Source organism: Chiloscyllium punctatum, chromosome 21, assembly GCF_047496795.1.
Source record: "Chiloscyllium punctatum isolate Juve2018m chromosome 21, sChiPun1.3, whole genome shotgun sequence".
Taxonomy (NCBI): domain Eukaryota; kingdom Metazoa; phylum Chordata; class Chondrichthyes; order Orectolobiformes; family Hemiscylliidae; genus Chiloscyllium; species Chiloscyllium punctatum.
Window position 1 is genome coordinate 74572016 of NC_092759.1, and position 15686 is coordinate 74587701.

Consider the following 15686-nt stretch of genomic DNA (forward strand, 5'->3'; position numbering starts at 1 on the left):
CCAATCCATGATTGACAGTATATGGGAGCCATACATCTTCCAGAAGGCAGATCAAACACATTGAAGAAGTATGAGCAGTGGATGTGGAGTGCATGGATTTTAACAATTTTGATAATATTCAACAAGTCATGTTCATTCAGAAGGGAAGGAGTGATGGGATACATTGAAACCTGTCTGACTGGATACAGAATTGGTTGGCACATGGAAGACACAAAGTGGTGGTAAATGGGAAGTATTCAGTCTCCAGCCCAGTGATCAGTCGTGTTCCGTAAGGATCAGTTCTGGGACCTCTGCTGTTGTGATTTTTATAACTGACTTGGATGAGGAAGTGGAAGAGTAGGTTAATAAGTCTGTCGATATAACAAAGATTGTTGAAGTTGTGGATTGTGTGGAGGGTTGTTGTAGTTTGCAATTGGACATTGACAGGATGCAGAACGGGGCTGTTAAGTGGCAGATGGAGTTCAACTGGAAATCTGTGAAGCAATTCATTTTGGAAGGTCGAATTTGAATTCAGAAAAATAGGCAGGATTCTTGCATTGTGGAGGAGCAGGGTGATCTCGTGGTCAATGTCATAGCTCCCTCAGAGTTACCATCCAGTTTAATAAGGTTGCTAAAAGGCGTATGATGCTTTCATTAGCAGGGGGATAGAGTTTAAGAGCTGTAAGGTTATGCTGCAGCTCTATGGAACCATCGTGAGATCACGCATAGAATGTTATGATCAGTTCTAGTCGCCTCATGTGGGAAGGATGTGGAAACTTTAATGAGGATGCTGAGGAGCTTTATCAGGTTGCTAACAAAGAAGAGTTCAGGGCTTTTCTCAGAGAAGCAAAGAAGGATGTGGGAGGACTTGGTAGAGGTGGACAAGGTGATGAGAGGCAAAGAAAGAGTGGATAACCCGATACTTTTTCCCATGGTGCAAATATCTATCACGAGGGAGAAAAACTTTCATGTAATTGGGGGAAGGTTGAGTGGAGATGTCAGAGGTCGGCTCCTGACAAAGAGAATGGTGGATGGTTGGAATGTACTGCTCGCAACTGTAGTAGAGTCAGCTGTATTGGGGATAAATTAAGCGACTATTGGATAGGCAAATGAATGATAGAATAGTGAAGGGTATGTCGGTTAGTCTGATCTTAGGGTAGGATAAAAGGTTGGCTGGACGTCAAGAGTCAAAAAGTCTGCACTGTGCTGCACTGTTCTGTGCTTCATGTCTCACCCAGCTTGTGGATTTTTTTCAATTGTTGAATGTGTGAGGGAGTGATGTGTGTGAAATCAGGAAGCTTTGTAAGGGAGTTAGGCCAAGACGTCCACTAATGGTGTGCCTTCTTACAGTCACCTGAGTACCAGTACAATATGTGTGTGACGACCTACACTGGACAGAATCCGTCAAGTTCAGTTATTAACGGCTGTTTTCTTCAGATAGATTCTGTTGGGTGACCCATGTATTATTTTTTGTCCATCAACAGAGATGTACAATTTTACTTTGATACTGATGAATGTGAAGGTGACATTTATTGGACACGGTTTTAGAGGTTTCTTTGCGAGACAAAATGTGCTGCAGAATACTGTCAACTTGTTAATGTCTTCGCCCAATGTCTGGTCCAGGTAGCAGATGCTTGGTGTCTGGCAGGCAGGCCAGATGCCATCACCATAAGTAACTTGTACGATGTGATTCTGACACTCCATGTCCATTCCTCTGCCCCCGGGCAATGCTCAGACCGAAGATGGAGTCAAAATAATTTGTTGTGAAATAGTTTGAATGACTGCTCTGACCTAGGTGTAAGCTCTCTGAATTCATTTAAGAGCATAAAAATGTCTTACCCAGTATCACTGGCAGCTGTGACTGAATTCAAATCTTCCAAAATCTTTTTTCAATGTAGGTTATGATTGCAAGCTGATCTGAAAAAAAATCATATATTTGCTATGTTCGTGAATTGTGATTCACAAAAATGTGAAATATCATTATTCAACCAAACAATAATTGCATCATCTCTGAAAACAATTAGGTTGATGTAATATGATCAGATATTTTTGAAACTGAAATATACTTTCCTGTCAACATTTTATGATACAAAAATAAAGAACGTATATATTTTATTTATTATCGAACAACGAACATGTTATCTGACTATAGTGGCGATCAACAATTACATACATTTGGATACATAAACACCAACTAAGCACAAAAGGACATCATCCTCTCTCACTCGTATTCTCACATACGGATGAGGAAGGACACCACTTCGACTGGGACAACACATCCGTCCTAGGACAAACCAAATAGAGGCACGCACAAGAATTCCTAGAAGCATGATATTCCAACCTGAACACTATCAACAAGCATATCGAGTTTGACCTCAACTTCGACCACTGAGAAAAGAAACAGGATGTGACTTCACCACAGCAAATAATATCACCACAGGAAATTACATCACCAATCCAAAGAAACCCAAACATATAAATAGAAAGCAAGAATTTTCAGCATTGGTTCACCTGAGGCCCACTGAAGATGAAGATGTTGAAACGTCTGGAAATGAACTTCCCAACTCAACGAGCAAACCTCCACCCAAACCTCAACCTGAGCTACAAATCTTCTCAAAATTCTCCACAAGTACATACTCATTGTCACTATTCAAATGAATACATCCTCGCTCCAACGTTTGAAAAGTCGTTGGCTTCTGAATGATTGCATTTTTAGAGTGAGAAAGCGATTGAACCATCATATATAAATAGCGTATTTACACATTTTTATATAATTAATCAGTTTAATTTCTGATTACCAACAATTGAAAAATGACAAAAATTCAACATGAACAGAGAATATTAGTTTACATAAATGAATTGTGTTATTAAATTGAAGTGAACAAAAATTTGAAACCTTGCAATTTTTAGAATGTATGGTATGTAATGTGAAATATGAAAAAGAACGGTGAACATACTTCCTTGTGAGTGAACAGTCAGACATTTTCAAAGAGTTTTGTGGCAAAGGAAAGGAAAGATTTGATTTAGTATTGGGATACAAGATTTAAAATTTTCATATACTGATTACTATTTAGACTTCACCATCAAGCTGACCTTGCAATACTTGCATTATAAATGGTTATGCAGCAGCAAAATGATCAGATATTTCCCAACATTTACAACTGGAAATAATCTGATACTGGCTTTGACTTGCATTTGTATATGTTAGAGAACAGAACTTTAATGTACACAAGGAGACTATTGGGACACTGTGAATACATCAGCTTGTGAAATGTCTCCCAAATCCTCCCATTTGCCCCCTCTGTCACTGTTGCCCTTTAAATTCGGAACTTTCAAATATATATTCAGTTCCCTCCTGAATCTTCATTCACAAATCTCCCAGGCAGGGCATTCCAAATCCTATCAACTCTCTCAGTAAAAAAAAAACTTTTGCCTTATCTCACTCCGAGGTCTTGTGCTGACGATCTTGAAACGGAATGCTGTAATGCTAGCTAAGAGAAACGGAGTATTCTTACTTTACCCTGATTTTTTGCTCATTATTTTGATCACTGCAATAAGTTCACACCTTCGTCTGTTCTGATCAATGAAGAATATTTTCATTATTCTAATTTCTTGCATCCTACCTTTAACTAATTCCTTCATTCCACTTATCATTCTGATCATTTATAAGGTTACTGGTATTCTTCTGCAAAGTAATGCAGGGTGTGTGCATGTCTGTGTGTGTGTGTGTGAGAGAGAGAGAGAGAAACAATTCTCTGTAATGTCTGAATTATACCCAATGCCTCGTGTAAAAGAGGTAAGGTTTAGGAAGGCAGTATTGATTAACATATGGTTAAACAGGTTTCATATTCCTGGATCATTGGACCCTCTTCCAGAAAAGGTGGGAGCTTTAGAATATGGACAGATTGCATCTTAACTGGAGGAGCACCAACATCCTGGTGGGGGGGGGGGGGGGGCGTTTGCTAGTGCAAGTTGGGTGGATTTCAACTAATAAACCAGGAGGCTGGGAAACAGGCCAGCAGGTCAGGAACTGAGCAGAAGGTACAGGTGAGTAGGGCATCAGGCACAGCCAGTCTCATGACTATGCTGCGAGAGGGATTCAAAACAGTCCAAAATATGTGAGTTGGAGCATGGAATAAATAATAGAGGTGTTTATCAGAGATTAACAAATGAGGATGGAATGTACGGGGGGGCGTGAAGGAGTGAGGTGTGTGAGATCAGGAAGTTCGTACTCAAGAAAATATTAAAGGGGAAAAACAAATCAAAATAACTTATTTAAAAACCTTAGGCCTAAAAGCACATAACATTTTGAAAACAAATGATGAGCTGGCAGTAGATACAGAGATAAATGGGTATGGCCTTGTAAGGATGCTTGAACCATGGTTACAGGAAGATCAGCACTGGACAGTGAACCGTCCATGAGTACTCGGTATTCCAAAAGGATAGGTAAAGGAGGTGGAGTTGATGTATTGGTTAAGGATGATACCAGGGCTTTATTAAGAAGTTATATTGGCACGAGGGAGGAAAATGAAGATCAGTCCAGGTACAAATTAAAAGCAAGGGAAGAAACCTCTTTGGAAGAGTAATTTTCAGCCATCGTCAGCGAGGGTGTGAACAGTCAAAAGCAGGACAGATGAAAAAACTTGGCAAATACTTAAGGAGATGCTAAATACCTCTCAATTAAAGTACATTCGTGAGAGAAGAGGAATTGCATGACAGAGAAAAAATATCCATGTCTAGATAAGAAGATCAATGACAGTATGAGTGCAAAAACTAGGGCAAATCATACTACACAAGTTAGCCATGCGCCGGGGGATTGGGTAAGGTGGTGGCCTATTGCATTACAGCTGAACTGCTCATCGAGAGATCCAGAAAATGTTCTGGGGAGCTGGGTTCGAATCCTGCCATGGCAGAGGGTGGAATTTGAATTCAAATTTGGGATTACCACGCTGATGGTGAACATGAATAGATTGTGAGTAGAAGCTCACCTGTTTCACTAATGTCCGATGGGGAAGGAAGCTGCCATCCTTACCTGGTCTGGCCGATATGTGACTCCAGACCCACATGAATGTAGATAACTCCTAACTGTCCTCTGGGAAATCAAGCATGGGCAGTACATGCTGGCCAATGCAGCAATGCCCTCTTGCTGGGAATTAATGAAAACAAACACAAAACTTCATCAAATGCTTAACAGACAACATTAAAAGAAGCAATGCTTTCTGTTTTCACAGACTACACTACAAACTGTCGTTCCTACAGAGGAACTTGTTGGGATTACTGCAGTTTGTCATTTTTGTAAATGACCTAGATGAGGGCACAGAATGATGTGTAAGTATATTTAATGATGATACTAATGTTGGTGAAGTGTGCATAGTGTGAAGGATATTCCAGGTTACAGAGGGACATAGGGATGTTGCAGGTTACAGAGTTGGGCTGAGTGGTGGCAACTTGAGTTTAATGTGCAAGAGTGTGAGGTGATTCACTTTGGAAGGAGCAAAAGGAATAAAGAGCACTAGGCTAATGGTAAGATTCTTTGCAGTGTCGATGAGTAGAGAGAATTTGGTGTCAATGTATGTGTCAAGGAGGGATATATAACAGAGAGACAATTGGACAGAGGGGACAGTCAACTTATATCTGAAAACAAATTATGACAGGGCAGTGTCAGAAAGAAATATTGGGGTCTCACAAAAATCTCCATACTCTGCCTAAAAAGCCGCATCCATCAATAAAGGCACACAACACGCTGAGCAAATATCCTTGAAACCAGAAAACAACTAAGAAGGCATTTCAGACAGAGAAAGACGAGGGAATAAGATACAGAAATTTCAACAGAGTCCATTCTGTATGAACGTTAAGAAACTAAGCTTAATTTTGTTCTTACTAATAATGGATTTATGAGTGGAATACGCATTAGTGAAACCGCATGTCAGGAAAAACTTGTTTTATTCCAGAATAAGGAATGAGTTACAGAGTGATTGTTTAGTTTGTTAGTGGTTTGTTCACTGTTAATGTTAGCATCATAGAATACCCAGTTTAGGGAAACAGGCCCTTGAGACGAACAAGGACCACACTGACCCTCCAAAGAGTAAACCACTCAGATGCATTCCTCTACCCTATTAATTATATTTAACCCTGACTAACGCACCTAATTCGCACATCCGTGAACATTGTAGGCAATTATCATGCCCAATTCAATGAACCCGCACATCTTTGGACTGTGAGAGAAAACAGGAGCACGTGTTTGAAGCCCACACAGACACGTGTAGAATGTGATAACTCCACATAGACAGTTGCCCGAGGTTGGAATTGAACCCGGAGTCTCAGGCGCTGTGAAGCAGCACTGTTAACCTCTGAGCCATCGTGCCGCCCCTAGACAGGTAAATAGTTAATTGTTAATTACAGAGTGTGAAAGGATTCCTTTTCATTGAACCACTCCTTTATAACAAACTGGGTATCAAAAAGGAGGTCGGTTACATCACTTGTCACACTCCTTATCATATTAAAAGGCGAGGAGATCTTCGCTGGGTGCATTGCTTTTAATTATCAGATGGATGTTGACCTCAACTTCATAACATTATAGAGAGTTCGAAGTGGGTCAAGTGAATGATATATTGATATATGGCGCATAGCAAGAAAAATGCATCTGTGTTTGAATAGATTGGTGGTGTGATTGGAAAAACAGTGTATTATTCCAAAGGAGAGATTGCAAAGGTGAGGCACAGAGGAATCAGGCACCTGGATCACTAAAAGAACACGTTGCGTGCACATCATAGGGAGGCAATATATATATTCAAACCTTTCGAAAGAGAATACATTCAGGAGTAGGGAAGATTTTCTACAGTTTTGCAGGGTACGGTGAGATCACATTAGGGGAGCTGAGGGTAAAATGACATGAAAAGCAGTCCAGAGAAGGTTCACTCAACTGATTCCTGTGAGTAGCATTCATCTCTGGAGGAAACTTTGTCAGACTGGACTTGGATCAGTTGGAGGTTAGGCAAATTATGCATGATCCCGTTTAAACCCATATAATTCTGAATAGTCTATTCAAGTTGAATGCTGAAACAAAATTTCAATTTGTGCGAGACATTTCCAGAAATGGATGGACTGCTGGAAACTGGAAGGAGTTGGTGATTGTTTTAACCATCTCAAAGGGTTCTGCGTCTGTGGGAACACCCCTCCCAGAGAGTAAGACATTGAGTATTCTTAGACACAGGTAGACAGTTTATCGCCTAAAAATGATGCATTAACTTTATAAGGCATAGCAGGAATGTGTGTTTCAGGCCACAATCAGATCATCCACGATCGTATCACAGAGCAGACTTGGTTCAAGTTGTCCAATCACTTATTCCTGATCTTAGTTTCCACATTTCTATTGCCTTTAGATACTGACAAATAATGAAAGCATTCCCAAGCGCACAAGGGTCTCCATTTCAGAATGATGAGCACAACTTGCAAATGTGTTTTTTAATCAGCACTGCGAACGCTCTCGTGAAAGTTTCATGGAGTTACAGAAAGATCAGATGCTTAGGTCAAAGTAAAAGCCTCATTAAAACAGTGTCATAAATCAGATCGGTTAGAATGTGTGCCTTTAATAGAGCATATTCTATTCAGTTGTTCGAGATTCTATTCAGTTGTTCTTATAAGATGAATTCCGTTGCCAAGACCAGTACTTATTGCCTGTTCTAATTTCCATTCAGAATATGGTGGTGAACCCCAGTGATCCTCGTGTTGCAGGGAGACTAACAGATATGTTTCAAAGAGAGCCACAGTATTCTGAACAAGTGACAGTGAAGGGACAATGATATTGATTCAATTCAGAATACGGTGTATTCCTAACTACATGATGCTCACAGCGATGGAAATAGTGGGACTACATCTTCTGTTCTCAAGAATTCAATTCATAAAGCCATATGGCCAAAAGACAGGCCCTACAGCCCAACAGTTATATGCCAGCCAAAAGCCAACAAAATGCATTAATCTCACTTGTATCGAGATTATAGCTTACTCTGCCCTGACATTAGTAGTGACGAATCAGCTGCTACTTAAATGCTGTGTTATCTTGTATTACCTGTGCCTGAGTTGTCAGTTAGTCTTTTATTTTATGCGTGAAATGGTTTATATAACTTCAGAGATAGCAACAGGCTCATCAGATCAATAAAATAAAATCTGCATTGTTCAACAATTATTGGCAAATTGAGTTTATTTTTTTAATTCGTGTGGGATTTTAACGGAGGTGGACCAGCAATAATTGCCCCCGAGAAGCCCCAGTGCAGTTGGTGTTGGAAATCCATAGTGCTATTGGGACAGTCTATACAGTGCATCTTGTGTGTCAGTGTTGCAACGACTCAGTATTACTTACTACTAATGGAGGCAGTGTTTAACTAGCCATCTGCTTTTCCCTCGACAATAGTTCTTGCATGGTAATCATCCAGGCACTAGCGGGTCTTCCTTTACACTCTTTGGCTGGTGCCATGTAAGTAATGGAAAGATTTTGCGGAGCTTTAGGAAGTGAGTTACTCAAATCATCTGAAATGCTGTTTTTTTCCATTGCCAGTCCAGTTGAATTTCTGATCAATCTTTATACACTGGATATTTGTCTTTGGATATTGATTATGTCACTGATATCAATGGAAGGTTTCTGGATTCTTTCCTATTTGAGATAATTACTGCCTGGTCAAATTAAAGAATTATTCTTGTTTGCCACTCATCAGCTAAACCTAAATAGTGTTCCCATATTTCGGAAGAGGGACACAGCCGGCTCGAGTACCTTAGGATTATAAAATGGTGCTGAAGAATGGGTTTGAGTTCAATTGGGACACTCGTGTTTTCCTATCCACTCAAAGTAGCCTGTCTCAAATACTAACATCCTGTTCGGAATCGCACGTTCAAGACACCCAAACATGGAACTGAATCAACAAAACAGTTAGCAAAATCTTCGAACCATGCATGTTGAGTTGGGGTGGGGTGGTGAATGCTGTGGTGAATAACTGGCAGGAAATGTTTGGAAAATTGCTGTTTGTCAAAGCGAATACCTGTAAAGGAACTTGTTATGCTTCAGAGAAATAAGACCATTATAGCTGGAAATCTGTATTATAGTGAAGGAAAAGCTGTATCCATCATACTGCTGCAGTAATAATGGTGGCAGTCAGCTGAAATATTGTCAGTAGTCTTCCTTTGTTCTTTAAACTTCCACTGAATGGAACAGCTATTCATCTTGTCCCTACCCCTTATGGCCTTGTACACCTCTTCAACATTCCCCGTTGCAAAGAAATACCGAGCATCACATATGAATATCACACGCAAACCTTGATTATTTTCCTATTATCCAGATGGTATTCACAGATGAAGAATTAAGAATTCCAGTCTCTTCTTATTTTGGTTAATTTACAGAGCGATGTAGTTAAGGTCTTTTTTGAGGGAGCCAGAAATAGCATTTTGAACACAGAGTTGAACCCTCCTTTTACGTACGTTCTGCCACCTCTGCATGTATTATTTATCAACTTGGAAACAAGTTAGGATGGATTAGGATTTGGTACCTTGCACTGGAACATAGAACATAGAACATAGAACATAGAACAATACAGCACAGAACAGGCCCTTCGGCCCACGATGTTGTGCCGCACTTCTATCCTAGATTAAGCACCCATCCATGTACCTATCCAAATGCCACTTAAAGGTCGCCAATGAATCTGACTCTACCACTCCCTCGGGCAGCGCATTCCATGCCCCCACCACTCTCTGAGTAAAGAACCCACCCCTGACATCTCCCCTATACCTTCCACCCTTCACCTTAAATTTATGTCCCCTTGTAACACTCTGTTGTACCCGGGGAAAAAGTTTCTGACTGTCTACTCTATCTATTCCTCTGATCATCTTAAAAACCTCTATCAAGTCACCCCTCATCCTTCGCCGTTCCAACGAGAAAAGGCCGAGAACTCTCAACCTATCCTCGTACGACCTACTCTCCATTCCAGGCAACATCCTGGTAAATCTTCTCTGCACCCTCTCCAAAGCTTCCACATCTTTCCTAAAGTGAGGCGACCAGAACTGCACACAGTACTCCAAATGTGGCCTAACCAAAGTCCTGTACAGCTGCAACATCACCTCACGACTCTTGAATTCAATCCCTCTGCTAATGAACGATAATACTCCACAGGCCTTCTTACAAACTCTATCCACCTGAGTGGCAACCTTCAAAGATCTATGTACATAGACACCAAGATCCCTCTGTTCCTCCACCTGACCAAGAACCCTACCATTAACCCTGTATTCCGCATTCTTATTTGTTCTTCCAAAATGGACAACCTCACACTTGGCAGGGTTGAACTCCATCTGCCACTCCTCAGCCCAGCTCTGCATCATATCTAAGTCCCTCTGCAGCCGACAACAGCCCTCCTCACTGTCCACAACTCCACCTATCTTTGTATCATCGGCAAATTTACTGACCCACCCTTCGACTCCCTCCTCTAAGTCATTAATAAAAATTACAAACAGCAGAGGACCAGAACTGATCCCTGCGGAACTCCACTTGTAACTGGACTCCATGCTGAATATTTACCATCTACCACCACTCTCTGACTTCGACCGGTTAGCCAGTTTTCTATCCAATTGGCCAAATTTCCCTCTATCCCATGCCTCCTGACTTTCCGCATAAGCCTACCATGGGGAACCTTATCAAATGCCTTACTAAAATCCATGTACACTACATCCACTGCTCTACCCTCATCCACATGCTTGGTCACCTCCGTGGATTTTCCGTGATACTGAAGTATGTCCTTTGTAACATCCCCAGCAATAAAGTGCTGAAATAAAAATCTACAAGATTTAGGGACTAATTCATTGTTTGTTTGAAAGAGTGAGTGTGATGAGGATAAAGATTCGATTAAATTGCACCTAATGGACACACTGACGGAGTCCAAATCATATTCTCACGTTTTCCTTGAATTGGAAGAAAATTATTAGAACAAACGCTCACTGTTGCGCATACTGTAAAATAAAATTAAGAAATGTTGAGGCGCCACACTAGGCGAGAAAAAAACATGTCGTCTGCACTTGATGAAGATACAGAAATTCAGAATAGCTGTGCAAGCTGAATAAGAATCAAGTGATAGAAAAAAAACATAGAACAAGCCTTTTCTTAGACCATGACCCCACTCTGGCACATCAGGCTACACAGATTCCCCAACATCTGACCCTACTTAATTTCTTACTATTGATTTAGTTTTATTTCTTACTTGTAAGACACCCCCACCTCCTCTGCCCACCTGCCTATCTTTTCAATAAGATGTATATCCTTGAATATTCAGCTCCCAATCCTGATTCCTTTGTAGCCATGTCTCCGTGATGCTAGCCACGTCATACCTGCCAATGTCGATCTGTGCCATAAGCTTGTTTACCCTATTCCTTATACAGCATATTCAGTCCTGTATTAACCTTTCCTCTTCACATTGTCATTCGTTTACTCAGTGTGCTTGAAGTTTGATTGCAAACACTCTCCATATGCTGTGTCATATTTGTGTCTGTCCTGGAGATTGTAATAAATTCTCCTGAGTTCTGCACTCTTACCTCCTCCTTTAACTCGGGTTTTCTAATTTCGCCAATATCTGACCTTCCTTACACTCGCCCTAATAAGTATAAAGCCTTGTCTACTGCGCTGGATGTGCTATCCCCAAGTACTCTGGTCTTAGCACGGTTCAGATAAAGACCATCTCATTGGTACCAGTCTTTGCTTCTCCGGTACAGGTGCAAATGCCCTATGACTTCCAATTCATTTCTCCCACACCAATCGTTGAGCCACGAATCTACCAGCTTAATCTTGTTGACCTTGTGCCAATTAGCACGTAGTTTTCAAAATGTTTGTTCCTAGCTCTTAATAGCCCTGAGCAGAAGGTCTGCCATAGTTTTATCTATGTGGTTGGTCCATACGTGGGCCACGAGCACTGAACCTTTACACTCCCACTACAACTTCCTCTGCAGCCCAGGTAAGATACTCCAAAATTAAAGTGATGCTGGAAATGCACAGCGGGTTATGCAGCATCCGAGGATCAGCAAAACAGGTGTTTCTGGCAAAAGCCCTTCATCAGCAATGAATTTCAGAGCCTTGACCGTAGCGAGATAAATGCGTGTGGGCTGGGTTTGCGGAGAATGTAGCAGAGAATATAGTAGGTGGATGGAGGTGGGGATCCCAAACACGAGCACCCACCATCGCTATTGTATTTAGCTAGTGCTAAAATTTTTTAAAATTAATTTTAACTGTTTTTATATCTCTGCTTATGCAACTTGTAACCAATAGATAAACAAAATTCAATTTAAGGCAGACTCATATTTCGGAGAGTCCCAATTAGCCAATCAAATCACGTACTTTCTTTGTCAAACTTGCACATTATCTTATAAAAGAATTCTGACAGACGTGTTAGCGGTACCTCTCCTTGACAAAGTCATGCCCACTCAGCCCTACTTCACTATGCACCTCCAAGTACTTCATTACAAGGGCTCCATTCTTCAGCGAAATATCCCAGGCCAAGCCATCTCCAGCTGCTTCATCAATATCCTTCCCTCCATTATAAGCTCAAATGCAGGAAAGTTCAATGTCAAATGTACAATTAATACCACCCACAATTCCGCCATTTAAATTTAACATAACACTATCAATTAGAGATCGGGCTACTTCAGATTTTGTACTATGCAATGAGAAAGTCGAATTAATAACGTTAAATTAATGCACGCTGTGAGATCTGACTGTAACACAGTTCATTCTGAAACTAGAGATTGAAATTTGAACAAAGGAAACTACGAGGTATTGAGTGGCAAGTTGGCTGAGTTGGCAGGTTGGTGGCTTGGGCAAATCACAAAACGCTTTGCCAGTAGACAGGCAATAGCTAGTATTTGAAAAGATACGTCATTTATAACAGTAGCAGAAAGCATAAGGGACTGTCAGAGTATATGGAAGAAAATAGATAGAATGGAGAGTTGAGCGGAAAAGTGGCAGATGGCTTTCAATCCAGACAAATGTGAGGTGATGCATTTTGGCAAGTCTAATTCTAGAGCTAATTGTACAACGAATGGTAGAGCCCTGGGCAAAGTTGATGGGCAGAGAGATCTGAGAGTGCAGGTCCACTGATGATTGCTGCACAGGTGGATAGAGTGGTCAAGAAGGCATATAGTATGCATGCCTTCATTGGATGGGGTATTGAATATCAGAGCTGGCACGTCATGTTAAAATTGTACAAGACTGCATTGTTCGACTGCTTTTAGAATACTGTGTACAGTCCTGGGCGCAATGTCACAAAAAAGATGTGGTCGCTTTGAAGAGGGGCCAGAGAAGGTTGATGAGGATGTTGCCTGGTCTAGAAGGTGCTAGCTATGAAGAGAGGTTGAGTAGGTTAGGTACATTTTCACTAGAAAAAAGGAGATTGAGCGGGGACCTGACTGAGGTTCACAAAATCATGAAGGGTATAGACAGCGTGGATAGAGACAAACTTTTTCCCAGGGTGCAGGATTCAATAACGAGAGGTCCTGCTTTCAAGATGATAGGTGGAAAGTTTAAGGAGGATACACGCTGCAAGTACTTCACACAGAGGGTGGTGGGCGTTTGGAAGTTGTTGCCAGCGGACGTGGTAGAGGCAGGCACAGTAGATTCATTTAAGATGCGTCTGGACAGATGCACGAGTAGGTAGGGAGCAAAGGGATACCTATGCTTCGGAATTGACTGAAAGGTTTAGACATTACATTTGAATGGACTCAGGTGTGGAGGGCCGAAGGGCCTGTTCCTGGGCTGTAAATTTTCAATGTTCGATATGGAACTTCTACTTGCAGGTGGACAAGGATAAACAGAAGTTTGTCCAAAAGACCAGAAAGAGACAGAGCAGATGGATGCCATTTAGCCCGTCTACTCTGATTTGATTTTCAATTGGATATTAGTTTTTCTGTTCCTTTTAATGGCAGGGTCTTTGCCCAGGATCCCTCGTGGGTCAGAAAGTGCCCAGTGTCTTTACGTACACAGACCTGCATAGGGAGCATCCAGTGCTAGGCGATGAGTCCTAGGGAGTCTCAGGAGTGACTCGAGGAAAGGCTGCATGCAGTGATGGATGGAAAGGGAACTGATAGGAATAGAGTGGGAGCCAGTGACACTGCACTCACACAAGTGGCCACGCAAGTCTCCTAAACACTCAGTACAGCCCGAGCACCAGGATCGCTTTTATGAAAACCGGTGGCATTTGCTGCATTTCTTCATCGACCTAAAGCTGATGGCATAAACACAGAGACAGACAGTGGAAAGACGAAAGGAGTTAATGGTGCAAATGCAAACATGGGGAGACTGTACAAACACCACACAGATCGGCTCCAGAGATTGGAATTGAACCCGAGTCCCTGGCACTGTGAAGCAGCAGAGTTATGTCACCGTGCTAACCAATGATAGGCAACAGGATTAGTGTAGTTACATGTTGCTTTCAGCCGTCACTTTCGTGGAATACTCTCCGTTAGTCTTTTATTTTAGATTGGGAAGCCTTTCTCTCGCAGCAGAGGATAATTAAAAAAAACAATAAGTTGGAGAATATGGAACGTATAAGCTTGCTCCTCATATAAAAGAAGACTCCTGGAGTTTAGTTGAGATCTATGAAAGGAAGAGATGCTAGAGTGAACCTTGGATAACTAGAAAACGAGGCTGGCTACAGAGAAACGAAGAAAGAATTGGATGATGAACTGAATAGGTGCTTTGCATCAGTCCTCACAATGGTTGACAACCAGCAGCATTCCAGAACTTCAAGACAGTCTAGGGCAAGAGATGAGTGTCGTGGTCGGTGCTGATGAGAATTTGCTGTGGAAGCTGCAATGTTTGAAGATGGATAACTCACACAGACTGGAAGGATAACAAGCCAATTTTCTGAAGGATATAGAGGAGAAGATTGTGGAGGACTGCTGGTGGATTTTCAGAAATAATTATCGTCAGGGAGAGTCCCAGACAACTGGAAAATCGGAATGTAAAATTTCTGTGCAAGGAAGGAAGGGAGGCAACAGACAAGAAATCCTAAGGCAGTTGGCCTGACATCGGTCATTAATCGGGTTTTCGAGCCTAGTGTTAACAATGAGGCTGGAGAGTAGAGTCATAGAGATGTACAGCACGGAAACAGATCCTTCGGTGCAACTAGTCCATGCCGAACCAGATATCCCAATTTAATCTAGTCGCATTTGCCAGCAACCGGCCCATATCCCTCTAAACCCTTTTTATTCATATACCCATCCAGGTGCCTTTTAAATGTTACAATTGTACCAGCCTCATTAGCCATGGCTGATTTATCTTTTCAATTAGATTTTTATGTATTTGAAGAATGTATATCTGTTCTAAATGATGTATCTTTTCAAATACTAGCTGTTGCCTGTCTACCGGCAAAGCATTTTGTGATTTGCCGAAGGCACCAAACTGCCACCTCAGCCAACTTGCCACTCATACCCTCTTAGTTTCCATTGCTCAAATTTCAATCTCTAGTTTCAGAATGAACTGTGCTACAGTCAGATCTCACGGAGTCCAACATTATAACGCTATTAATTAGACTTTCTCATTGCCTAGTAGAAAATCTAAAGTAACGCAATTTCTAATTGATAGTGTTATGTTAAATTTCAACTGAGGAGTGATGGGTGGTATTAATTGCACATTTGTCATTGAACATTCCTACTTTTGAGCTTATAATGGAGGGAAGAATATTGAT